The following is a 27,909-nucleotide window of genomic DNA, read 5'->3' on the forward strand; positions in this document are numbered from 1 at the left end:
CATATTTGAGGTCTGAGGGGGCGGGCATCATCCTATGGAGGTTCCCGCCCGGGGGGAGGGGCCTGCGGGCCACTCCCAGTACTCCAGGGGCAAGGTAATATGCAAAGGAGCGCGGGTAGGAGTAGTTCACGCTTTCCTTAGGCTGGTAGCCACCCCGCGCGCGTGGACTCATGACGCCACCGGCGCAGAGTAAGGGCCCTCCTTTAGTGGGTAAATGGAGTTTAGGGCGTAGACCGGGCAATTCCCGGGGTAACACTGCGCATGCGCACTTCTAGGGGGGAGGCGCAGTTTGTAGGACCTGACACCGGTAGTGACCCTGCCCTATGGCCAGAAATGTACAAAAATCAAGTGTAGGATGTTTAGTTTAAGCTAGGAACAACTTGTATTAGAGTTTTGTTAAGGTCAGGCTCTCAAACTTGTTGATAACAATTGTAAACTGAATGTCCTGCTGATTTTTGTATTCATTGTTGATTATGCAAATAAAACCTTTTTTAATTTCATACTTTAATAAATACGGCCGGGCGACTAGCGCCCGCCTTCCAAAGAGTAAAACACGTCTCGTGTCCACGTTCCTGGGTGTTGGGTGCCGGATTGGGGGGGAGGCGGCAGCTAGTCGCTGACCATGCAGCACAGTAAGGTATATAAGGTATTTCGTAAACTGTGGGTCTTAAGGTGATATTTGGTGGGTTGTGAAAGTACAATCAATAAATAAGGATGCGTTGGCACTCCTATCGGGGAAATATATGCGAACCACCGCCCCCTGAGGACTATGATTCGGAAGAGAGTGCTGAAATACACAACCAAAGTAGACTGTTAGAGAATGTATGTGTGGGCAAGGGAAGGGTAGGTAAGGATATTATCCGAATGTGGGACTATGGGAACGATGGACATGTTTATTTACCTAATACTGTGATCTATGTACACGTCATGCCAATTATATTGTCTGGAAATTGCATTGATTATTTAAATAAAAACTTTAAAAAAAAAAAAATAAGGATGCCTTAAATAGTGGCGGTTGACATCTACAGGGAGGTGGTGAGCGTACAGAATATTATATAAAAATAATAACAAAATTGACCTAACGTGACGTCCTCTCTCCAGAGCTCTTCTTCATCAAAGAACTGGAATCAGATTCTGGAACTCCCTTGCCCAATCCTGGCGCTGCTCACATGCAACATGTGAGCAGCGCCCTGATTGGAGGGAGCAGTCTCAGTCGGCGGTCCACTGCACACGGGAGGTCTGCTCTTATTCTCAACCCAGCTGTCTTAAAACAGCTGGTTTGAGACGTTTAAAGTGAGCATGTGTGGCTGGCCCTTGCAAGACGGCCGGCCAAAAAGACTCCCCGCCCAAATCCTATGCTCGGGATAGGGGATGAAAAATAAAATGATAATAATGAACTACCATTTTATTTCTCATCTCTGGAGCTTTGGGATGGGATTTTAAGTGTGGCGATGCTTCTCTGCTCCACCCGGAGGAGTTGCCCCTGCCTTTAAACTCTTTACTTAACGTGTCACACTTACTGCACTTTATAAACAGAAGTCAAATGGTAGACTATCCCTGCGTACAAATTGCAGCTTAATATTTTTTTTTAACTTGAGGATGAGTGTTTACAAACACCTCTCACTTTACAGTCAGAGAAAGAAAAGTAAAGTGAATTATGTGACAATCTTTTCAACCCCCTTTGACATCCTTTCACGATTATAATCGTTTTAGTTACTTGAGTGGCCTCAACGGTGTTGATTGACTGCCCACAGCCTTAGACCCTATTACTTCCCCCTCTGATAAAGGGTCTACTGTAACGCCCGGCAGTAGTCCTATTCCTATTTTAGACACTGTTATGTCCTTGACTGCCCCGGTGCTTCCCGCGGCTTTCCCTGTCCCATTGGTCCCTTTACCTCCCAATAACCTTCCTATCACCTCGGTACCAGTACCCATTCAATCCCCCCTTTGCTCCCCAGGTCTTAGGTTTGCTAGTTGGAATATTGCAGGGTGGAGTAGGCAATCGGCATCCTTAGGGTGGAGTGAGATTCTCACCGACTTTGAAATGTTATGCCTGCAAGAGACCTGGGCAACTTTCGATATTAAATATGATGGGTTTGTGTCTTATAATAACCCAGCAGTAAGGGCAGGTATGGGTAGGGCTAAAGGCGGGTTAGTGATCCTAACATCAGTTAAACTCCCAGTATGTTTGATCTCTTACCACCCTGTGGGACACCACTCCCAAATCTTAATACTAGAACATGTTAAGGGCCATGTAATAGTGGTGATTAACCACTATAATAACCTGTTTGATGCCTCAGATACTTCAGTGGTGGAGGAGTTGGGCCTTGCTTTGAGGAACTTACGAAATGATATCAATAAATCTTCAGATATCATATGGGGTGGGGATTTTAACCCCGTACTTGTCCCTATTCTTTTACTAGAATTTGTGGATATGATGGGGACAACGGGGAAAATAGGGCACATTTTGTTCATTCACCTTACAGTGACTCCCTTAATTCTCTGCTGTTAAGCATGGATCTTATGATCCATCCCCCGGCAGCGGATGCTGATGGTAAACCCGCTCCAACTTTTATAGGAGCCAATTCGGCCTCTGTTATTGATCATCTATTGGTTTCTATGCATCTTACTTTTCACTGTACAGTTCTCGTTGTCACAGATTTTGGAGGTAGCGATCACCGTGCCATTACCACGTTTATTTCTGCATGGGGGTCCCCAGTCAATAATGATTATTTGGTAATAGAAGATGTTACCCCCTGTAGACAAAATGGTATCCGCATAAAGTGGAGCCTGGATAACTCCGAAAAGCTGCAAGCCAAAATTTTAAAGGAGGGGTTTGCCGAAATTCACAGTTGTTTGGACTCAGAGGCCCTCCAGGGGAGCATTATAACCAATTTTGTGGCACTAGGTATTGCTATAAAAAGGTGTCTCACCATTACTAAAGTCCGAATTAAGAATCAAAATGTGGGTTGGTTTGATAGTTCGTGTACCAAATCCCTGCGGGAACTAAAGCAGGCTCTAACTAAACTCCCGAGAGACAGGGAGGCTATCAAACTTCTCAGGCTTACCTACAAAAACAATCTTGTACGCAGGAAGCAGGAGCTCAGGGAATTGGCCTGGGACGCTTTGAACCAAGCATCGGTGCTACGGGACAGTAGGCTTTTTTGGTCCACGGTTAACAGCCCCTTCCTGGTCAACGAAGAGTTTCCAATACTGTCAGCGCAGGTCAGTGAAGCCAATTGGGTTTCCCATTTCTCAGGAATTTTTAATCCATCTAGGGGAGTTCTGTCGGTCCTCCCATTCCGACGCCTGATACAAGGCTACCTTTGGATATTACCCTATCAGAGGTGGTCACTGCCTTAAGTCAGAGCAAAGGGGGAAAGGCCCCGGGACCCGATGGGGTCCCGGTTGACCTGTACAAATCCAACCCTACTCTCTGGAGCCCACTCCTGACGCAGGTGTTCAACGCATCAGTCGTGGAGAATACCCCACCGACTTGGAGTGAATCCATTATTATACCCATCTATAAGAAGGGAGATAGAGGTGAGGCCAAGAACTATCGCCCTATCTCCCTTCTTGATTCCTCCCTGAAGATCATGAGTAGGGTTCTCCTGATGAGGCTAGAGGAATGGGTAGAGGATAACAATATACTGGCAGAATCCCAATATGGTTTTCGCAAAGGACTAGGGACAATTGAGCAGTGCATCAACCTTGACCTCCTTGTTGGGAAATACACGAGAGCGAAGAAGGGTACCTTATTTCTGTGCTTTGCCGACCTTTCGAGCGCCTTTGACCTTGTGGACCATAATCTCCTATGGTCCACATTACTAGGTATGGGCGCCCCACCAGCAATCATTCATTTTCTGGCACGTCTTTACAATAAGCTATCAGCTCAGATACGTTTTGGCCGGTTAGGCGAATGTACAGAGAAAATTAAGGTTAAGTCAGGCATAAGGCAGGGCTGTGTATTGGCCCCCCTGCTATTTTCTCTTTTTATCAACTCTATCGAATCGGAACTAAAGTTAGTTCAGGCTGATTCCCCACAGGTTGATGGCCACCCAGTACCAGTCCTTCTTTATGCCGATGACACGGTGCTGCTCTCGCGCACTCCTAACGGGCTCCAGAAACTTATGAACTCTTTTTACAATTTTATTAACAAGAGGAAACTGAAAATCAATAACACCAAGACATTTATCATGGTTTGTGGTAAACGGATAAAACCTGTTACACCGTTCCATTTTAATAATCACAATATTGAGGTTGTGGACAGATTCTGCTACCTTGGAGTTACTTTTAATGATAAAGGGACTTGGTCGCAGGAGATTTTAAATGTTAATGGAAGAATGGCTAAAAGCTCCTCTGGAATTTTTCGTTTTGCGGCAAAGCTAGGGAGTCGCCGCATACCAGATATGGTAGATATCTACAGGCATAGGTGTGCATCTATTGCACTGTACGGTTCTGGTATTTGGGGCCACTGCCAGCATAGGGGACTGCAAACCACTGAGAATGGGTTCCTTAGAAGACTTCTCTGTTTACCTCCCTCGGCACCCACTATACTATGCCATAGTGAGGTTTGCCTGACCTATTTGTCAGATCTGACGGGACTAAGACCGCTTATGGTATGGAGGTCAATATGGGCTAAAGACGAGACTACCTTTACCAGGCGGATTATCACTGATTGTTTGAAGCTGGACAAAGCCCTCAAGATCCCCTGGCTAAGTTATGTCTCTTCCTCTTATGGCGATGTGTTTAACTTCGACATCGTCAAGGACCCTTATTGTGCCGTTACTTTCCTATTCTTGACCTCTGCTCTGGAACCACAAGAGATTACCGAGCCCTGACGAAGTTCCAATGGAGCGAAACGCGTTGGCTGAGGCTTTTTATAGATTGAAAAAGAAAAAAGGACTTAATTTTAGCAAAATTTGAAGCTCTCTGAAACTTTGTTCCTTAGTGCACCATCCTTGTCTCCAAAAGTTTGTATCTGTCTCTACAGTGGAGCATACGTGTGGCAACCTCCGGATGCACTGTGCACAAACCAAGTACTCATAAGTTTACTTTGAAACTGAGGTGCCTAACCATGGTCAGCCACACTGTTTGTTTTTAAAAGATTGAAGAGATACTTTCATTCTAAAAAAAACACTGTTGATGCAATATATCACTCGGATGAAGTCCACTCACACTGAATGTGACGTGGGAATACCCGATTAGAATATATTTGCGACATTGCTTATGAAAATAATTACCACAGAAGATTCCTTACACAAAGCAACATGGTCTACTTATAAAAAAGCAGTAATTAGGAAACAAAACAAATGCACGGACAGTAAACACTAGGGACAGAGTTTCCCAAGAAAGAGCTAGATGTGCCAGCCACTGTTTTTTACTGAAGCCTCAGGTACCTGCTCGGCCATCACGCAAGGTTTGGACTTCACAGAGGCAAAAACGTTGAATCGCTTTCTCTGTTAGAAACTGCTGCTTTCCGCTGATGGTCAGCTTTCTCTGCACATTAAACAAAAAGCCCAAGACCCCCGGGTCCCAATTATCCACAGCGGTCTTATCTTTGTTTGAGTCACAGTACTTATAGTTTTCAATTCCATTTGCTCTTCGTTGTCCTTAAATGTTGTCCTTCACTTGCCCCAATGCCAATCATCACTATTTTTGCTTCATCAAACACCCCATCATCTTTGCAAAATCTCCTAACTTCTCAAGTCTGTATCTTACCACCTTGTGGTCTATCCCCCGCTCTATGGGCTCCCACACTCTGAAGCATTCTCCCCCACGTACCCTGCTCACATCCTTGACCAATGTTCATTTTCTTATTTTAACAGACTAGTCCCTTTCTAGCCGCAGCTTAGACCATTTATTTTTTGTTCTCGGCTGTTCAATCCAGAGTCTCATTTAAGGCTTTATTACATTGCGTAATTCTAAATAAATGATTTGGATACAAAATGCTCCAGTAGCAAAAGTGAATTAATGAAATACCCTGCAGCCTGTAGTAGGTTCTTGCGCTTGGCAGCAGGTATGTGTTTTACGTAACGTGTCCTAGGCTCCTTCTGCCTCACACAAACTCAAGCCATCTGTGTTCCTATGGCCATCAGTGATTTGTTGATCCACACAACCTTCACCGCAAACATATCCCCATGGAGTGCATTCGCTCACATGTACAGCTAGAGAACATGCTGTGGTTGGGGGCCCTCCTACTACGAACACTTTATAATGCTCAATAGATGGCAGTGTATTTTGACATCTTGTACTACGTTTAATGTTCCGCTGCCCTTTGGGTCTGGCCAACACTGAAATGGACATCTGCCAGTGCCCGGTGCCACCCCCCCCATGTCACATACAGCGCGCCTCGCGTACCATGACTTGGCACAGCTCCCTGCTGAGGCCGAAAATAGCTCCTGCTTTGTAACGGGGACAATTTGTACGGATGAGAACGAGCTCTGCCAATGAAGGCTTGAGAAACAGGTGACATGATAAATACTGTCATGGAGAGAGCCTCCTTCGTGTCACAGCAGCAGGGCAGCATGCGGGTGCCTGCAGGCGACAATCAGAGTACAGCGAAGGCTGCAGCTCTTAGCCGAGACCTTACAGCACGAACATACCATTTCATGGACTTGCCACCTGGTATACACTAAAACAATAAGTCTCTCTCCTTGCTCACTTCCTCCAACCTTCCTGCTTACCTACAGCAGTATAGATCCTGTCCTCCAAGGGGTCCCAGCCGTCATTTACTAATGAGACCACCATGGAATTGTTATTTCTGATGTAGTTCGTTCTTCTAAAGGGTACCCAAGACCGCTCGTTCAATGCTGCTAGAAAGGAGCAGTGAAAAGAACTCTGGGCCATCCCATGTCCATTCCCAGCATAGGGTGGTGTACAAAGCGCTTGTTGTTTGCTTACTATTATAATAAGAGCTGGGTTCAACAGGCAAAAGTTTTAACATATTTCACCAACATTTCACAGATTTATACACCCACTGCCCTAAATGGTGCTACTGACTGTTCTGTGGCTAATATCAGTAATCTATGGTTAAAACTACTAACACACATTCTGTCAATGGCTAATCTGTGGTTGCCAGTGGTATGGATAGCTAATCCGCAGCTAACGGGACAAATGGAGAAGTAGGGCAATTATAAAAATGTCAGAGACTGATGTTGTCAGTCAGTGCTAATGGCACACATGCGCCCAGTGACATTACTCAGTAATAGACCGATGGCTAATCGCTGGATCATTCTTTTTTGCTATTCAGGTACGTGGCGGGTGTCGCTCCTCATCTGCTGCAAGTGGTACTTTGTAAAGAGAGTTGAGGAGCCCTGCTCATGGTCAAAGGTACGTCTATTATATGTAGGAGAGCCATGGAAAGCCGTGTAAACTAATACTCGGTACTGCCTCTCCCATCTGCCACAATCTGGATGTCTGCTACTGTGTTACAGATCAAAAGGAACATCCACCCTAGACCCCCAGCCTTCTTAGTGGTAGGCCTCAGACAGGAGCGGTCGGTGCCGTCTTTGTTCTAGCTTCTAAACTGTAAGCAGCAGACATGAGAGGAGAGTGGCACTCACCTTCAGGCTTCTAAATTGTAGGCAGCAGACATGAGAGGTGAGTTGCGCCATTGTTCAGGCTTCTAAACTGTAGGCAGTAGACATGAGGGGCGAGTGGCACTCTCCTTCAGGCTTCTAAACTGTAGGCAGCAGACATGAGAGGCGAGTGGCACTCTCCTTCAGGCTTCTAAACTGTAGGCAGCAGACATGAGGGGCGAGTGGCACTCTCCTTCAGGCTTCTAAACTGTAGGCAGCAGACATGAGAGGCGAGTGGCACTCTCCTTCAGGCTTCTAAATTGTAGGCAGCAGACATGAGAGGTGAGTTGCGCCATTGTTCAGGCTTCTAAACTGTAGGCAGTAGACATGAGGGGCGAGTGGCACTCTCCTTCAGGCTTCTAAACTGTAGGCAGCAGACATGAGAGGCGAGTGGCACTCTCCTTCAGGCTTCTAAACTGTAGGCAGCAGACATGAGGGGCGAGTGGCACTCTCCTTCAGGCTTCTAAACTGTAGGCAGCAGACATGAGAGGCGAGTGGCACTCTCCTTCAGGCTTCTAAACTGTAGGCAGCAGACATGAGAGGCGAGTGGCACTCTCCTTCAGGCTTCTAAACTGTAGGCAGCAGACATGAGGGGCGAGTGGCACTCTCCTTCAGGCTTCTAAACTGTAGGCAGCAGACATGAGGGGCGAGTGGCACCATCGTTCAGGCTTCTGAATAGTAGGATGTTGATATCACAGTCGTCACCCCCGTTCGGGCTTCTCGTGTGGGAAGAGGCCTCTGTGGATCTTCAGTGGGGTCCTCACGCAGACCTCTCAGTAGCAGGATGCAGACAAAAGCCTTAAGAAGCGTCCAAACTTTTGATTCTTGGGAGCAGAATACGGCGTGTGATACAGATATGAGCATTTAGCACCGTTCTTTTTTCCCGCTTGTCAGGGACAGGGTGCGGATTCACAGATACAAGCCTTGAGTGGGATCCTCACTCTAGCTTTTAAAGATTGGAATGAAAATATTAAATCTTTAGCACGTTCAGGCCCGGCTCCAGAAATTTTTATTTGGGTGGGCTGAGGGGCCATTTGGGTGGGCCACTGCGGGCTCAATTTGTCGCATACATGTCTGGGCAGGCCTGCTTCAGGGCCCTCCTTTATCTCTTCTTAGTCTTACAAGGCCCAGTAAAACGCACTCTTTTCCAAATCTCATTCTACATATTATCACTCTCAAAAAGTTTTTTTTCCATGTAAATTTCCTTTGATGGGAAGAGGAGGTTTCTGAGGTGGGACTATCAGGCAAGTGACACATCTCGGGCTGCCTCTGTGCGAGCCTTCAGTGAGAATCCCTCTTCATTCCTACCTCCACCTGACACCGGACTCTGCAACTCACTCCCTACAGACTTGATTATCCACTACTCCTCTTCAGTGCACCTTATCTCACAGCTCACCTTGGGCCCCAGCCCAATATCAGGCACCATTGGGCTCCACTTTCATTTTTCCTGGTAAAAACATTAGTAAAATCACCTTCAAAATTAGAAACATTGAATATAGCAGTAAATATAATTAGCACGCACTTTAAAGTATGTCCACAGTAGCCCTTATGACCCGACTGTTAATTAAATAAACAAAAACAGGAGAGCCATGACTGGGTCGGATTTAGCACTGATGCAAAAGTAATTTTTGGTGCCACACCAATAACCTCTTTCTCCATAAATACCTTTACTATCACCTTCTACCAGTGCCCCTCATCCCTCCATGGCCCCCCTATTGACCTCCTCCTCGGATTCCCTCACTGCCACACGCCACAAGTGCCCCTCATCTCCCCATAGCCCCTCCCCCTCATGACCTTCTCCTCGGATTCCCTCACTGCCACCCTCCACCAGTGCCCCTCATCTATCTCAAGTCCCTCCCCCAATGACCTTCTTCCTGGATTCCCTCACTGCTACCCTCCACCAAAGCCCCTCATCTCTCCATAGCACCCCCCCACCCTTTGACCTCCTCCTCGGACTCCCTCACTGCCACCCTCCCCAGCACCCCTCATCTCTCAGTAGTTCCCCCCACCCTGTGACCTCCCCCTAACACTCCCTCACTGCCACCCTCCACCCGTGCCCCTCATCTCCCTGTAGCCCCCCATTGACCTCCTCCTCGGATTCCCTCACTACCACCCTCCACAGCACCCCTCATCTCTCCGTGGCCCACCCACCCTTTGACCTCCTCCTCAGACTCCCTTACTACCACCCTCCACCAGTGCCCCTCATCTCTCCCTAGCTACCCCTCCATCCCATGACCTCTTCCACCCCACTAGCGTTTTCTGGGCATTCTGTATTGTCTTATTGTTGTCCTGCACCTGCCATGATAATGATAAAAACTGTTTAAATGAAACGCACACAAAGTTGTGTCCTGCTGGGCCTTTGCTGATTAAAAAAAAAAAAAAAAAAAAGTAACCCATTCTCCTACCTACTACTCCATTAGTCAAACTTTGTGTCACAGCCTCATGGGATAAGCAGCTGCAGGGGTCAGCAAAGCTGACTAGGAATAAACAAACTTCTTTTCTCCTGAGCTGCATAGAAAAAGAAATATCCACGCAGCAGAACAGTAGGCAAAGATTATCTTTGTCAAAGAAAGGATTTATTGCCTTTCGCCATGTGGAGATGAAGGGTTGAAAAAATAAACAAAGCCGCACCCGAGTACTTCACAGGTCTTTAAAAGACCATTTACATGTTAAGAAGGCTTTGTTTATTTTTTCACTCCATCTCCACATGGAGCCTGCCTTCAAGCCCTCACTGCGAGGGCCAAGGCATCTGTTTGGGTGGGCCAGGCTCATAGTTGGGTGGGCCTGGCCCACCCGCTAGAACCGGGCCTGAGCACGTTCCTCCTTCTGGGTTCTCAGACACGTACATGAGAAGGTTGTGAGCATTTACTAAGCCTGGGCGTAGTTAGTGCAGTTTTGCTACATGGAACTCCGCAAAGGTACAAAAATACTCAACAAACTTCAGCCAGTGGCAGAGGGCAGTGTGAACTGTAGTTTGTACTGGTATTCCTGCCGCTCGGATAGAAATTCTACCAGAGCGTCAGCTCGCGCTCCCGAACTTACTGTTCGCGATCTCAAACTTACCATCTGCAATCGCGAGCGGGGAAAAAACTCAGTTGCACATCGCGAAGCGGAGTTTTCTGCACTCCGCGAGCTGTGCAGAGTACAGAAAACTCTGCAAACGGAGCGAAGTTCACCGCCCAGGCCTAGCATTTACCAGCGTTCTCAGGGGGAGAAGGCAGATGCAGGCCTTCAGTGACGTTCTCACCCTGGCTCCTCAGTAGAAGGTTGTAGATAGGAACATTTAGCAGCATCCTCACTCTGGCTTTTCAGGAATAAGAGGCCTATATGAGCCTACAGCGTCATTCCCATTTTGGCTTCTCAGGGGTATGATACAGATATGAGCGGGACGCGGATATGAACAATCAGCGGCTTCCAGTAGTACGCCATAGACACGAGAGAGAGCATTTACATGTCTTATGTCATGGCCTTACCTCTTCACTAGCTCAGGTGCAGATGTTGCATAGTGATGAGGCCACAAAATATATTCACTTGCTGTTATTTGTGGTGCTCTGCCATGAAGTAAAATACAAACTTGTGAGAAGACTTTCCTGAAGGACAGCTGGCTAGATAGATCACGCTCGAGGTCTTAGTACCATGACCAATACATTCATGCAGATTATTTCCTTTCGAAAGCATTAGATGTCAGAATTATATTAAGGTTCTCTTGTTGCTAAATTGCTTTAATGTTTTGCTTTGATTAACTTCAGCTTTTACTATTAGCTGGAGGCCTTTTCCAAAGTGTCTAGATAGGAATTAGTGATGAATTAATTAAGAACTTTTGTGGGGCAGCTCTGAAAAATGAACGACTCAAACGTTTTCTACCATGAAGAGAGAGCAACAGAGACAATTTATCAAATCTTAAGTGATCCCTTATCCAGGGTCCTGGAATTGCAAAGCAAACCAAGTTAGTGGTTCGGTTCTCACACAGTGTGGAATGCCACATCAGCTGGCATGTGCTTTACTTAAATCTCTCACGTTCACGATGGCTTCGTGACATTAGTGTAGGACAAAAAATAGATCCTGTGGAGGTTGCAATACTTTTTATTGGTTCACGAGGTATATGTGGCGAACTGAGAGGATATTTACCTTTCCGAGTCACACAAGCCCATGGAGTCGGTAAACTAATATACTGCAGCCCATGTCTAGCGCTCCAATAAAAGGTATCAAAGTCACTGTGGCAAGGGATCAGTGTGCAGCCAGCAATGGAGCCTGCATGTCTCCCATCTAAGATCATGAGCTGAACTGAAAACCTCAGAAAAAACTATGTAAAATGTAAAGAGAATGGTCCTCCCACAGTCTTACATCATATATCTACACCTTCTTGAAAGGAGCAACAATAAACGGAATGGCGAGATCTGAAAATCTTGCACGTTTCTAGAACTTTGTAATCCTCTGTAAATGTGAGGGGAAAGAGTGATAAATATACACCCGGGTGTGCGTTTAAGCCAGAATCAAGGCCTTTCTCCAAAAATTATTCCTTTAAAGCATATCACAGGCAGTACACATCATTTGCAGGTCAACTACGTGAACCTATCCAAAAGTCACAGGTTTCAATAGATTTTATTCAAATGCATAACGATTGTATGTTTAAACTGGTACAATGCTTCACATTTAGAAAGGCTTTTCTAGAGATGGCATTGAATAATGTTTAATGGCATCCAACTAGGAGGTCTTCCTGACTTCAAACGCTCCGCCATTTTACCATCTTAAGCATAAAATAGTTCAGTTAAAAATATTAAAGCTGACAATTTCTGAATGTCTTTTACTAGACTAACAAAGTCTCAAACCCTTCTTTCCATTATCTGAAATTGTTAATTTATTATTGTATTTTCTCAGTGCCAATTTAAACTGAATAAAATGAGCCTTCTACAACAAGATAGCAACAAAATCAAATGTTTTAGTGAATTACAAGAGGTATGGATATGAAAAATTTCGATATCTCAAAGTACAGATGTATTTAGCACGCAAGAGCTCGAAATATTTTTTAAGTTTTCAATCCCTACAGAAAGGAATCACAATCGTGATATTGTGCACAAGCTAGCTCGCTATAGTTCGTTTCCAAAAATGTGGAAGTATTAAGGCTTTCAAATGGCCCTCCAAGAAGGGAGTCAGCCTGCTCAACATGAAACATGAATTAATTGTTACTTCTTTTGCTCAGATCTATAACATCCACATCTAAATCAAAACAGTAAAAATATACCATCTACAAAACATACTTTCAGATAACACCTAGGATCACTGCCAATACTAACCACAACAAATTAGTGCTTCTTCAAGAAGACAACGACATTATGCAGTGTGGTCTGTTTCCGATGCACAAGAAAACAATTACAGTATGCTATGGAGTCAGTGTCATGTGACGAGCAATTAGGTCTTACTCATCAGCTGCTCCATCCGGATGTATTTTAATTCAGTGGTTAAGATGCATGAAAGAAAGACAACAACAAAAATTGGAAATAGAAGAAATACCGATTTTTATAAAAGTAGGCAACACTATATGGGAACATTTAAACCCCAAAATAATTGTTTGCTAAACGTCTCTTAATAAGGTACCTAGATTGTATGATACAGCAGGTGGTCAATCAGCATCAATCATTCAGAAGTATGTTTCCTGTCATTCAATTTAATTCAGTGTTATTAGTTTTTGATATTTCCTTTCAATAAAATCAAACAAAACATATAATTAATTCACCATAACATGATGAAAAACAGTTACTGGATCCAGAAATTTCATAAAACCAAGAAACTTAAAAATAACAATAAATAGTAAAACATTGCTTAATTAATTTGAATGGCAAATTAAATTAAGTACCTCCGAAGCGGTTTTGGAGCCATAGTTCAAATACTTTGTGGAAGTCTAATACATCTGTAAAGGGTAAATTAAAACCACATGCTCAATGTCCTGAATCCCTTCGCCACATAAACCACATATCTGATTGTCATTTGGGATTTTCTTCCAGCAGCCCTTATTTGCAACGATGATGGAGACGATGGAGTGCAGCCTAGTGAATGGTAAGCCCACATAAAATAGCTTTAACTCAGCCATTGCAGACTAAGGACAAGATTGTATAGCAGCCGGTTACCACCGAGTCGCACCTGAGGTTGGCTTTCTGCATCTCCTCTGGGATGGAGTTAGAGTGTGATTGGGGGGGGGAATGAGAAGGTCCAACAGTCGATCTGTTGAGCAGTCACAGGTTATAAATTATTCAAACCACCATCATAATTACCAGGCATATACTAAATGCACTTTACAGGTTGCATTTCTCTATGCAGGAGTAGACAATATTCCAACCGAAAGGAATGCAACTGTAGTAAGAGAGTACGAAATGGCTAGGGAGTGGGAAGTGGAAATTTAGAAAGCATTCTGAAAGCACTGTACGTAAATGTCTCGTAGAAACAAGCAGCGAATATCTTTAGTGCACATAAACCTTAAAAATTAACCAGTTACATTTGCCTTGTCTATGCAGCTTCACATTTTTTTACAATTATTGTTTATAAAGTGCTAACTGTTCCTTACTGCTGTAAATAACAGGTGTTATTACCTAAAAATATTATTATTATTATTATTTATTATTATGCGTTCTTATATAGCGTTCGATTACCCGTAGGCATCTCGGCGCTTGCCTTGGGAACCCGTCCTGGCTTTTTCCCTGTGAGATACCCGTACTGGGCATCCCCAAGGTGAAAGCCAGGCATCCCGCCGCGGGGGGGCCGTTGTGGAGATTAAGCAGGCTGTTGCCCAGAGCTGCAGAGTGTGAACTCGTGATTCGAGTAGGCACCGAAACGAGAATTATCGAGTCCGTGGATATTTGGGCTCAAGACCCTGCCGCGTCGGGAATTTAACCCTGGTCCCGGGTCTGACCTCTGCTTCAGGGTCTGCCTCCTCTAACCAGTGAGCCACACTTCTCCACAAATAACAAACAATTAACAAATAACAATAGTTATGTCAAGTGTGTATATATATTATTGATCGCCATCAATCACTATACCCGTTGTTAAAGGTCCTGAACCCGAGTAATAGGTGCACGCTGAAGGTGAGAGCCTAGGGAGAAGGCCTTGGACAACTGGTATAGCAGAAGGGTTATAAGGCTATTAGATCATTCCACCCCCCACTACGGGTAGAATGTTGTAAATTAAAAATGGAGAAACTTGAAGACGAATGTTGGAGCTCAAGGTTTATACCAGCCATTATAGGCCCGGATGTGTATGTGTGTGTATATGTACGTGGGTATATATATATATATTCACAGATAAATGAAAGGTTACAGGGACATTATAGTTAGGCTCAGATTTCACACATACCAAACTACTGAAATTCATCAGTTATAGTTAACCGAGCTAACTATACCTTACGCCCCTGCTATGCACTGCTAATAGGATGCCAGGAGGCGTATTTGCAGAGTACTGGACAAAGGAGCAGGCCTCCGACGACCTCTAGGCAATGCCATTGTGTGGAACTTACTGGTGGACTTTCTGGTGGTACCTTTCACATCAAAGGAGACCTCATCCCCCAACAAGTAGTGCCCAAGGAGGCGCGTTTGCAGAGTGGTGGAGAAAGGGGCCAGGGCCTCCAACCAGCTCTTAGCAATCACACTATATGGGACTTACTGAAGGCAACCAGAGGGGTTCTTGGCTTCCATTGACCCTCAGCATCCAAGGGGACTTCATTCCCCGACCAGAAGTGCACCAGGAGGCACGTTTGAACAGTGGTGGAGAAAGAGTTTGTGCCTCTGAGGAGCTGAGTCAGGATTCGCTGTTCCACAGGGGACAGAGGTCAAGCTGTGCAGCACGGGGATAAGCGGATTCCCGTGCATTGGAAAAAAAAACTTTATAAGGCAATTTATTGGTCTTTATGGGTCCCTCTGGGACCCCTTCAACACACCGATGGGGTCAGGGTGCCTCTTCAACCCTGACCCCCTTCATGAACATTTTAGATGAAACCCTATCCATCTATATATTTTTTTTACCTTTAATGTCTCGAAGACCACCAGATATCTGGGAGTTGACTTTTCTTCTGTTGCCCTGGCCTGCTATCAAAAAGGCAGGCAAACAGATGAAAAAACTGCTTCTGCACACGAGGAGCTGCTTTTTTTTGCTGCTCCTGCACATTCAGGCACCCACAGTGGCTCCCAACAGAGCACATTGGGTGCCCAGGGTGGGGCCAGGGCAGCCACCATGAAGTCGCTGTGCACTGGGGAATGGGGTTCCCGGTGCCAAAATCGGTCCGGGTAGGTGGACTGTGTGGCCCTCTCCCCTTTTACTAATTGGCCAGGCCCCAGGAGTTGGGATCCCCGGAACCGAAGTCGGCTAGGGGAGTAGTGCCGCGGGCCACCCTGCCATTGCAGTAACTGTCCGGGCACTTGGGTGTGGGGTTCCCGGTGGCAAAATCTGCCCGGGGAGAAGAACCGCGTGGCCCCCTCCTCTTTCAATAATTGGCTGGGCCCCAGAAGATGGAGTCCACGGGCCAAATTTGGCTGAGCTAGGGGGACTGGCTCACGGGTTGCCAGCATACGTGGGCCTGGGCCAGGTCCTTCTGCTGACCCCCGCAAAGCATGGCCAAAGGACATGAAAGGCCTGTAGATGGTTCGTGCCTGCGGAGGGGGGGCCTGCAGGCTTTGCAGGCGACCAACCTCCATGCATGGAGAGGGTTTGGTGCCTGCGGGGGGCTGCGTGACACAGGGTTATATGCCTTTGTAGTTTGGTTGCAGGGCCTGGCCACATGCCAATCCCAGAGGTCGACACCTGCCACTTACGTCCGAAGGACAAATCCCGACATGCACTGTCGAAGGCTATGTGTGTTGCGGGGTTGAGTGCCTATGGAGTGTTGACTGCAGCCAACCAGTCACGCACGTCTAAAGGCCAACCTCCGCCGGGTTGGATGCCCATGGGGTATTGGCCACAGGGCAGGCCCTAATGCCAAAACCTGCTGCGCACAGACAAAGACCGTGCATGGCACAGGGTTGGGTGTCTACGGAGGGACTGGCCACAGGGCCTGCTGGGGTTAGATTAACGTACGGTAATTAAATATCATTTAAAGTTAAAAAAATAGAAATTAAAAAGCAAGGGTTACAGGGATGTTATAGTTAGCTAAAGAAATAAAAAACCCTAGAAATTCACTAAAAAACTAAAGGTTTCAGGGATGTTATAGTTGGGTTCATTTTTTTACCCAAAAAAACAGATATTCAACAATATACTACACTTAGCTCATTAAACTATAACTCAAAACCTAAGGTAACTAAAACTCGCGCCCTCACTTTGCACTGCTACTTACCCCACATATTACATCAGTAGTGACATCTTCTATGACATAATTCATAATATAACTGCAACATTTGGAATACAATTATGATGACAACTGTGCCTTGTAGTGGCGGGAGTTATAGTTTACCTTAGGGAACGAGTTATAATTTCTTGAGATAAGCGTAACTGTTTAATTTCTATAGTTTTGTGTGTGTAAAATCTGAACCTAACTATAATGTCCCTATGGCCTTTTTTTTCTACTGAATGAAATATATATATATATATATTCAACCATATGGCTCCTTTCTCTTTCCCGGTAGGCGCTGCTGCTATGGCCGCGTTACTCCTGTGGTTGAGCCCAACCACTTTAATATCAAAAACGATTCCTCACACCTCTGTGTGAGGAATCGTTGTTTTTGAGATATATATATATATATATATATATATATATATATATATATATACTCTCCAATGGAAACCCTCTTAATGTGCTTTGCCTCAGGGCAAATAACACGTGAGAACATTCACACCTCTAATAGAAGAGGAAAGGAGGAAAGAGTGTGGTGTGAGAGGAATAAAAAAATGACAGCGCTTCAGGAAAAATCTATAGAACCTTAAAATATTAACTTCAGAAACGACACGTTTGGGCTAAAGTTAATGTATGTGATCATAGTAACTAACAAAGACACGGTCTGCATGTTTTTAAGCTTATATGTAGCATCATCCTAGAATAGTTTGTAGTCACAGAACATAAATCGATGTATCCACACACAACTAAGAGGGGGGAGAAACAAGAAAATACTTGTATGCACCAAGGCGTAAAGCGCGCAGTAACAAACTTCACTGCAGACGTCCTCCCACTCGGGCAATCCCACGGTACCGCGAGATTCGACCATGACAGTCAAGTTGCACATCTGAGCCAAGCCTGGCCTCGCGCAGGGCTCAGAAAGTGCTGAGCCAGCACTTCGGATCCGGTTACAGGCCCTCCACGTGAACCCTTCACAGGAAGCCCATTGTTCATGGAAGAGCGGAGGGGGGTCGCAGATGTACTGTATCGGCCTAGAACAATACGACACTACCCGGTACCGCGCGCAGCCTCACTCTGGATCATTGGGGGCGTTGCAGGAGATTTGCAAGACCACTGGAAAACCGACGATCGACCTTTATAGAATAGACGCTGTGGACAATTGGAGAGCAGGCTAGAGTATGGGGGAAAGTAGCAACTCTGTTACACCTCGGTCATAAAAGTGGTACCCATGAAAACAGGCAACGACGGTCTAAACAGGGCAAGGTGTGTCAATAACCTGGCGAGAGAAGGGGAGTGCCACATGTGTGCTGACCTTAAACATGCTCATCACCGGACAATCACCCAGTCCGCCCCTGGACACAAAGCAAGACCTCACTTCAACAGTAGATGAACAGTGCACTCACTGCATGTGGAGCGGCAGCTGTGATAATACCAGCGACTACTAGACGCACAGTAGTGCTACGAAACCAATTACAACGACTGTTTTAGAAACGTGCAAGAGCAATGCAATACCTACAGTCAAGTGACCCCTGTTCATTAATGTCCTTGACCAGTTTGCCTCTCAAGATGTGAGAATTCTCCATCTGCCAATATTCACCAGAGAATAGATTACCAAGGAAACCAGACAAAGCAGAGAGTGCCAGTCCAGTCCAAAGCCACGGGTAGTCTAAATTCACAAAAAGAGTTTGCAAGCTCTTGATAAAAGCACTCAGCACGAGGCATCTCTCCTACCACACCGATAAGAAATAACACACAAGCATAAGGCCTTCTGCAATTAAATGCAACACTATTATCAAAACTATTGTCCATGTTGCAGGCGATATTTAGTGAATAAAACAGATTATGAAGGCAATTCAGTTCACACTTGTACTTGTTTTAATAACAACAAAAAAACATATTACAACTTGCCATACAAAAACATTTTTTCTTAGACTGACTTGGTGATGGATAACCTTTTTCAAACAAAAAATATGAAAGTGATGCAACTTTTCAGAAAGTGAAATAAATCCCATATCTTCGCAAAAAAAAATTATATATATATATATATATACACACACACACACACATATACATGGCTGGCTGAATATTTGCAGTCAAATCTAGTTACACTTTTGTTGTAAGTAGACAAACAATGTACCCATTAGGAAATGCAATCCATGCAGAGACAAGCACGAGGAAGAACAATTGATATATATTTAAATTAACAATATTTTGCGATATCATGGAAAGTAAAGTGCTTGGATCTGGAGCCTACATAGTAAAGGAATGGCAAGCATTAAAACAGGTGTGTATGCAAAATGTAACGAGGTAAAAGGCCACCAAAAGATCAGTTCGTGAGTAGGAACGAAATCAAATGTAAGTATCCAAAACGACTGTCTACTTAGACCATGACTATCCGATCTAATTGCCTATTGTCTCGACAGTGTTTCAGCCCAGAATACTTTATGGGTACATCCTCAGGAAAACCAGCTTCTGAGCATAAGCCTGTACTTCAGTATACAGAAAGGGCAAGGCCTCAAGGTATACACATGAGATGAATGGATTCACATGGCATGCTATCATTCAGTGATAGGTTTGATAAAGGCAGTTAATTGCTCTTAAATCATTTTTCTGACATTTCATAACAGACACAGCACTGAACCTGCACAAATGACAATTATTCACAGGATGGCAGTTTCCCACAACATTATGCCATCTGCTAAGGTGCACTGCTCTAAGAGCACATAGTGCAGGACCATATCACAACCATTTGGTGAAGACTGAACAGTTATTTTACTGGTGCATTCATTTTTACCAATAAAATAACACATTTTAAGAAGTGGCTGCCAATATCCACAACACACAACCTGATTATTCAATTCAATAATCTTTATTTCGTTGCAATTGCATCATGACTGATCAACATGCAATGTTGAGACCATTATTGCTGTCGGTCAGATTATGGACAACCCCCGAACTGAACGAATATAAAAATGGGTTGAAAGAAGTGATGGATCTAGATAGTGGCAGCAAAATCTACTGGTTGAAGCATGTAAGATCCTGGCTAGTTAAATTAGGACTAGCCCATTTTTGGAGCGAGCCAGAATTGATGAATGTGGGTTCAAGAAAAATTGTTAAAATGTCTTTCTGGTCCTATACAAGCCATGAGTCTGTATACATAAAAATCCATGGCCCCTTAACTGAAAATGTTTTAATGGTTAAAGATGTGGCACACTTTGAGACTTTTTTGGATGAGGTACAGCCGTCACTAGCCAAAACCTTGTACATTAAATACAGGTATGGAACATTGAGAACTAAAGTTCTTGAGAAGAGTTGGGTGAAAACAAACAGTGATCTCTGCACTCTATGCTCTAACAATGCAAGGGAAGATGTCCTACACATATTATTCTTCTGCCCCAGTTATGCGAAGTCAAGGAAAAAGTGGATAGTGCCGCTATGTCGCATTATTGGTTTGAATTCCTATAAGGAGGCTGGTAGAATTTTAAAAACAGATACTAGTCAAGTAGTCGTGTTTGGCATCAGCAGATTCCTTCTTGCTGCTAATTTCATTAGATTAAAAATGGGTCTTCATTTTTAACCATACAACTTCATGAAGCCCCCTTAAAATTAATACTATCATGAATGTTATATATGCCATAATCAAAGGATGACCGAGTACCCAACTTCATGGTTGGGTATACCAGCCATGTATTATTTTTTTTAATCATTTTATTGTAATTTTTAATTTTTATGCCATGGTGGTTACAAATGTAGTTGTCCTTTTAGCTTGTAAATATGTTGATCACTCTTAATTCTATATTTATTTAAAATGTGTGATGATTTTATTGGCCATAATACCATGACTCAAATGTGATGATATATACCAGGATGAACTGAACTGACAATGTAATGTAACTCTGAGTAGACACCCCATATCCCACCTGTGTTTTTGAATATTATAAAATTGTATTTTAATGAATTTTAATTGTATATCTTTTATGATGCCATTGCAACGAAATAAAGATTATTGAATTGACACAACTTGATCATAGGTTGCCCCAAAGCCAGCCACCAGTACAACCTACTCCACCAAGAGGGGGGTTTTAGACTAAGAACAAACGGGCATCTCTGGTAGATGTTCTTCTTGATCTCACTCTGTCCCACACACTGTGTGTTGGATGGAAATAGAAGAGCATCTCTCTTCATACTCACACACACTTTTCAAACTAGAGCAAGGCCTGGACAACGAGTGCACAACTCACCAAGCACATGGTGTGGGCAACATTCTTGCACATATTTCTTCACTGCTACATAGAACACGGGTGGATCTTTCCATGTGTTTGTGCTTGATACAGACTTGCCATGGGTTGACAGTTTCTGATGCATACATTACATATTTACTAACAGTTCAGAACTAAGATAAATAAACAGCACTCACACCTTGTCAAGTACTTACACTGGGTAGGTATTTTTATATAGGCTGATAGATACAACAGAAAATACCCTTTTGGTGTACAAACTAAAATCTAAATATGCAAATGGAGTGGGAGTTAGAGGCCCAACCGGGGGCCACATCTATGACACAAATGCACATTAAAGACAAGCCTGAGGGTCAAATATTTCAGAGAGGTGCTGAAAACTAGAACGTTAACACCCCACTCATTATGAAGGCACACAGTATCGAAGCTAGTCAGTGGTTACCTCCTTCTTTTCATGAATGATGGATTATGAATGGGTCCAATTAAAAGAAGCTGCGGCCAAAAATAATTCAAAACGATACTGGGAATTAATTGCGGAAAGTTGTGGTACTAGTATTAAATCTCTTCCTATTCCAGTAAATGAAGAAGAATGGAAATCCTGCTTAATAGAACTTTATTCTGCAAATGTAAACGCCCTCTTGCCCAACTTCTCTTGGAATGACCTCCTCTGAAACTTCAATCTATCCCCCACTAAGGAAGAAATCGTTAGATTGATTAAAAAAAGAGCTTCAGGGGCAATGGGCCCAGATTAAAATCCCCGTGTCCATTATAAAAAAAAAAGAGTCTGTATAATGGGCAACATACCTTACCCCCTTATTTGAACACTGCTATTGATGTGGGCAGACCCCCGCGTCATGGTCTGGTAGTATTCTAATTCCACTGCACAAAAAGGGCAAAAGACATCTTCCAGGTAACTACGGGCAAATAGCCTTATTAGACGCATCAGGGAAAATCTTCGCCCTGAGTATTCTCGAGAAACTTACTGATTGCGTAGTAGAGGAGAAAATCCTCCGCATTGAGCAAGCAGGATTTGGGAAAAATCAATCCACTTTAGATAAGACCTACATGTTGAAATTAATAGAAGAGAAATATACGGTCTTTCGCAAAACAAATGTCTATGTAGCATGTATAGACTTTTCCACTACGTTTGATAAAGTAGATCAGCCACTTCTCTGGAAAAAGTTATATAAAATGGGCATGCCTCCAATTTTGCTATCCTTATTTATTGCCTATTGCCTTACACTCCCAAACATGGTGTCGAGTTCTAATGGGGGGACGGGGGGGAGTCAGAGCCTTTCTTCAGTTATGACTACGGAAAACGAACTGAAGCAAGGTTGCCTATTAGCTTCTCTACTGTTCCCTTTATATGTAAGTGATCTACCAGATTGTTTTTCCTTAACGGAAGAAGATGCGACAAAGATGGGGGGCCGCTCGTTTTCTTGTCTGATGTATGCAGATGATATTGTAATTATGGACCAGACCCCTATAGGCTTGAACAAAAAATTGTCACGTCTACAGAATTATACGACTGCACAATTTTATGAAAATAAATGTCTATAAAAGTAAGGTCTGTTTTAAAACAAGGAAAAAAATGAAAATTGTGTAATTTTAATTGGAGAATTGGTTCTGAAAAACTGGAGATTGTAGATTCCTTCCTTTGTCTGGGGAAAGTCATTTCAAGTAGCACAAGGATTAAAGCCCATATTGATCATAGCTCTTCTAAAGGAACGTCGCATGCAAATGGCCTACGACTATTCTAAAGTACAATTGGTCGTAGACATTTCTCACATTGGCTTTTTGTTTTTAAAACCAAAATTCCCCCTACCCTGTTATATGCAATTGAATCTATACTAGTAAGTGAATGGAGCTTCTTGGACAAGATGGAAGTCCAAATTTTTCGTAAAATATGTAATTTTAATACATTGGTTCCAATAGTCACCATTAGGCTAGAATTTGGATTGGTAGGCTCCTTTTCACAAGGACTAGCTAAGGTAATTCGTTGGGGATGCCAACTAAAAAATAGTGAACCTCTTTCTTTGAGGAGTTTTATCCAAGAGGACAGTTTTGTTGGACAAATGTATAAATACTCCTTCTGTAACAATTTCATTCTGGCAATGCAACATTTTAATGAGCAAGAAGATTTTGTGTTATCTCTATCTTCTATAAAATTAAAATGCTTTCTAAAGTTTTCAAGTGGCCTAGATAGCTATAAGAGAGATATCAGGATTTGCAGAATGCGAGCCGGACTGGATACAATAGTTAAATGTGCTTCCCCGAGGGTTTCACAAAAATATTTATTGTGGAACTTAAGCCACGGTACGCGTAGATGTATTATTCTCAACCGTATAAACCTCTTACCCTTAAATGATTTAATTGGAAATTGGTCACCCAATAGGGAAGGTGGAATTTTTTTTAACTTTTGTAATAAGGCTACTCAAAATCTCGATCATGTTTTGTTTGTATGTCCTGCTCTGATTACATTTCAATGTAGGTGGCTACGCCCAATGTTTATCCAGAATGGCATTAAAAATGTTACATCAGCTAGAGAATTTTTGCTCTGTCCAAAAAATGAAATAGTATGCAATAAACTTCTTAACTTTTTTAGGGATTTTATGAATATATTTTAATTGGTTTTATTAGACTCCGACTATTGTGGGCTATTCAATTTACTTGCTTCTGTACGTGTATTTATTTTTTTATTGGGGGAAAACTATAAATATATGTGGGTTGCTAATTCTCTGTTGTCTGCACTAACTAGGTTCCTTTTCTTATCATAAAAAAGTTTTATGGGAAATATCTCTGCTGCTTCTTGATGTACCTTAGATAAATTGTATTCATACTTAACAGGACCGGATTCTTTATTGTTCTAGAATAGGATGTGATTGATTGCTGCCACTCTTTTGCTGCTATAAGATGCACTTTCCTCAAATAATTTGATATTATTGTTGATACATGAAGCTTTATATTTTACAATATGTTATTAGATGATATTGCTTTTAAAAGTTAATCTATTTGATGTTTGAATAATATCCTAGAGGTGATTTTGGAAACTTTGTATGTCTTTTTATGAGGAATATTTTCTGAAGTATTGTTTTTAAGGCTGCTGGGTTTATGGTGTGATTTCCTATGTACGTTTTAAGTTGACCTCTTTAGAGATCCAAATGCTTAATAAATATAGGACCTTTGCTTTGCTCAGTAGTATTTCGGAGGGTGAACTGAGATGCATCACATTGGGACAGGTTTTCACTGGGGAAGCATGCAAACCTCCCTGCCCTCGTGCAACAAGTTGGATATCTCCATCTCCACCACGTTGGAGAGGGTGGGTGTATATTACATGCACAGAGAGATGGCATGGCCAATATGGATAAGTAAATATTGGAAGCCTAGAGCTGCTCACAGTAAATGTGCACTGCTGAAGCTCACTCAGATGTGCACTGAAAATGGGTGATCATGACATGAAAGTTTATGTGGGACATATGTACACACTACTCAGTCACCTTACATGGACTGTGTGTGCATAGAGTCATTATCTGCACTTTGAGCACATTTTCAATGTTCCCACAAAGGGAAAGCAAACACACATAGTCAGGTCTCCACAAAGAGCCCAGATACACACTCCCTGTCCCTGCACAGGAACAGGGGGAGTCTCCACACAGGTCGTGGCACGCAAGGTTCCATTCTTTACAAGGAGCATGTTAATACAAGGGCAGTTAGGTGTCTATATGTTGCACAAGTACACAGTCACTATTGCCACAAGTGTCTCGCACAGTGTCTGATAGCCCATATGCAGGGGTGTCAAAGTTGGACCTCACCGACCTCAAAACAGCATTCAACATTTCATAAACAATCCACAATGTGCCTGTGCAACGCAACAAGTAACACACTAACACAACAGTCTCCCAACACCATTCTGCTAGTAAAGGTCAAAGGTGCACTGTGGGCAAAAACAAACCATAAAGCCTCAGTTAACTCATATACATAATTTAAGGTGGGCAACGCACATGCCAATTCCTCAAATGGTATATACCAGTACTGGTTAAAATAAAAAAGCCTCTAACAAGCTTACAAAATCCACACACACTATTAACCACACCAGCATTGGAGCTAATACTACCTAAACAGAAAACTGTCCCCATTCTTTAAAGGAATCCTTGAGTAATCAGGGTGTGAATGTACCCAAGCCAGACAGTGCTGCGAGACCATACTAAAGGCAATAAAGTGCTATACAAATTTCTGTCAAAATAAACAGTTGCTGCTAACCTTGGGTTCAGGAACAGCTTACTGCCTGGCATTAAGCATTTCAACACCTCATATGAAGTAGCAAGCACCATATCAATACAATTAGTTGGTGGTATTTCATACAGCCCGTATAATTCCTTTACACTGCTTGACACTCTAACAGTCACATAAGATAAAACTGCTACAGGTCAAGTCCACAATCCAGAACTGTACCTGCCCACAAGAACAAGTTCCCCATCACAATGTGCACAGGTGTAGAATCCAGTGCAACTCGCCAACAGCTGACTCTAATTTAGTCCACCACTGCGGATACTATGACCGCTTCTTGACGTCTCACAAAGATAATTAGATATGCTATGTTATTATTAACACAGTACATGCCAGCAGATCTCTCCCTTTAACCTATGCCAGCAATTTTAAATAATTATCTCAAAATGGAGAACGCAGTTAAGTAAACAACTAAGAACTAGGATCATAAGAAAAACCATAAAGAGACCTGCGAGCTTTGAAATGATGTCAGATCTTTGATAACCATGAACTGCATAGCTCTTTCACACTTCTTCATCTTGAACTGCTAAGCGCTTTGTCCCATAAAAAAAAACCGCATGTTAGTGGTGATCATGCACGACATGGGATCACTTCCCACAAAGGATCAAAAAAAAGGCAACAGAATTCCAACCACACACCCTTCACTGTGTTGCTTGCTATGCATGTGGGCAAGTACTTCGGCGCCCCACATGGGGCTATAAGCTCTATATACATTTTGCAATAGAATACAATCTGCCACTATCAACATAAAACCTTTGCACACAAGGCCAGTCTCTACATAGCGCAAAGTGAACACATACAAAGCTGAGTTAATGGGCACAGATCAATGTACATGGTGACTGTGGACACATGGGGCACGTGCTTATAAAGTTACCGCCTGCACATACGGCACATGTAAACAGTGGAACCTATTCATGAGGCGACTTTACATTGGGCTGATCTATGCATAGCATAAGTAGTGGATCACTGAATATTACCGGCACGTGTACAGTTGCTCACTGTAGCATACTGCATCTTTTCACCTGGAACGTTTGGGCTGAGTACTTGTCTAGGTAGTGTACAAGAGGGCAATTTCACAAAAGGGTACCTTGTACTACATATGCCTATACCAGGCAAACATGCACGAAGACACTGCATTCAGAGCGTCACTTATTGACACAGTAACGTAGGTAGAGGTCCCTTAAAGACAGGACTTATTCCTCATCTATGTGTTAGCTGTTGTCATGCACAGTGTGTGTGTCAAGTGTTTGTGTGAAAAGAGTCTGACAGAGTGCCAGGTGTGTATGTGTGCGCGTGAGACAGAGAAGGTAGATGAGTGCGTGTGTACACGTGCTGCGAGTGAGCAGTTGGTGCACGTGCATATGGCAGACGTCTGCATGTGGCTGTATAGGGGGATCTGTGGGCAATGGATGATTATGCGAGTATCGGGTGTCCGCATGCACAGATTTAGCAGAGATTTAGCCTGAGATATTGCTGTGCAGTTTGTGGGCAGCAGGGTCAGCATTCTCAGCGCACTGGCCCTGCATAGCTCATAAAAACAGTGTCGGGTCAGTTTAATGGCTGTGCCTGTGTTTAATGGTTGTGGCTGTGTCTGCATCCTTCAGGGACATTTTGCAGGCGGGTGCAAGGAGTCCGTATGCAGAATTTATGCAGTTCCTCAGCGTGAAGGTTGTGAGAGGAGGGTGGGCGCGAGCCCACGCTCAGTTTGCATGGAAGGGGTCAACGTGCACATGTTTAAAACGGGAATATTGTGGAGGTTCACAGGACAAGCTCGTACTCAGCGTGCACAGGCACGAGATGAATGAGCAGACTGCTTGTGCATAATCACAGTTTGACGGCTACCCTTCCATAGCCTCGCACACCGAGAAGCCAGCAAGAGCTCGTTGTGCAAGGGGTGTGTGCAGGCTGCGTGCACGGGCAGAGCGTGCACAGGGTCAGTGGCAGGGCGTGTGTCAGGGCTTATGGTCAGTGGGCAGGCTGATGGCTAGTGTAAAAGGCGTGGGCACAGAACCACGGGCAGTTCCCAGGCTGTGTGGTCAGGGTTGTGCAGGTTGTATGCCCAGAGCATGTGCCCGGTACTTACCGTCACCCACGGCTGAGACCCCGGACGCCCCCCGTCTCCGTCCAAGTGTCTCCCTCCCGTTAGCGCTCCAGTCCCGCAGCTGTGCAGCTCCCTAACGCATGCGCACTGCTCGGCTGGGGAGAGGGGGCTGTGCGCATGCGCCCGTTGGGGAGCACAGCGCGCGCACACCACTTCGGAGACTACGCGCGGGCGGTGTAGCGAATCAACCGCGAGACGCGGCGGCCACCTTGTGGTTCGAGCAATTGAGGGATGACTCTTAAGACCTCGCGTCATGAGAGTGCTATCTGCGGTACGGCACACTGACCGAGTTTTGGTTGCTTGCTAACGGTATTTTACTTTTCATAATAAATACAAAAAAATAGCAAAGATAAAGCATTTATAGTTCCAGAGAACCCCATACATCTTGTAAGA

General features: G+C 43.9%; 1 protein-coding gene across 2 annotated transcripts in view; it reads right to left on the reverse strand.

Moving 5' to 3' along the window:
• The window catches only part of TLN2 (talin 2), a 1,508,116-nt gene extending 1,480,511 nt beyond the window's left edge, over positions 1-27,605 (reverse strand). For both annotated transcript variants that reach the window (XM_078684194.1, XM_078684193.1), the window contains exon 1: positions 27,499-27,605. The gene's annotated coding sequence lies outside the window, so the exon portion shown is untranslated. The remainder of the gene's footprint in view (positions 1-27,498) is intronic.
• Between the last annotated feature and the right edge of the window lie 304 nt (positions 27,606-27,909).

This window comes from Lissotriton helveticus, chromosome 3_2 (assembly GCF_964261635.1).
Source record: "Lissotriton helveticus chromosome 3_2, aLisHel1.1, whole genome shotgun sequence".
Taxonomy (NCBI): Eukaryota; Metazoa; Chordata; class Amphibia; order Caudata; family Salamandridae; genus Lissotriton; species Lissotriton helveticus.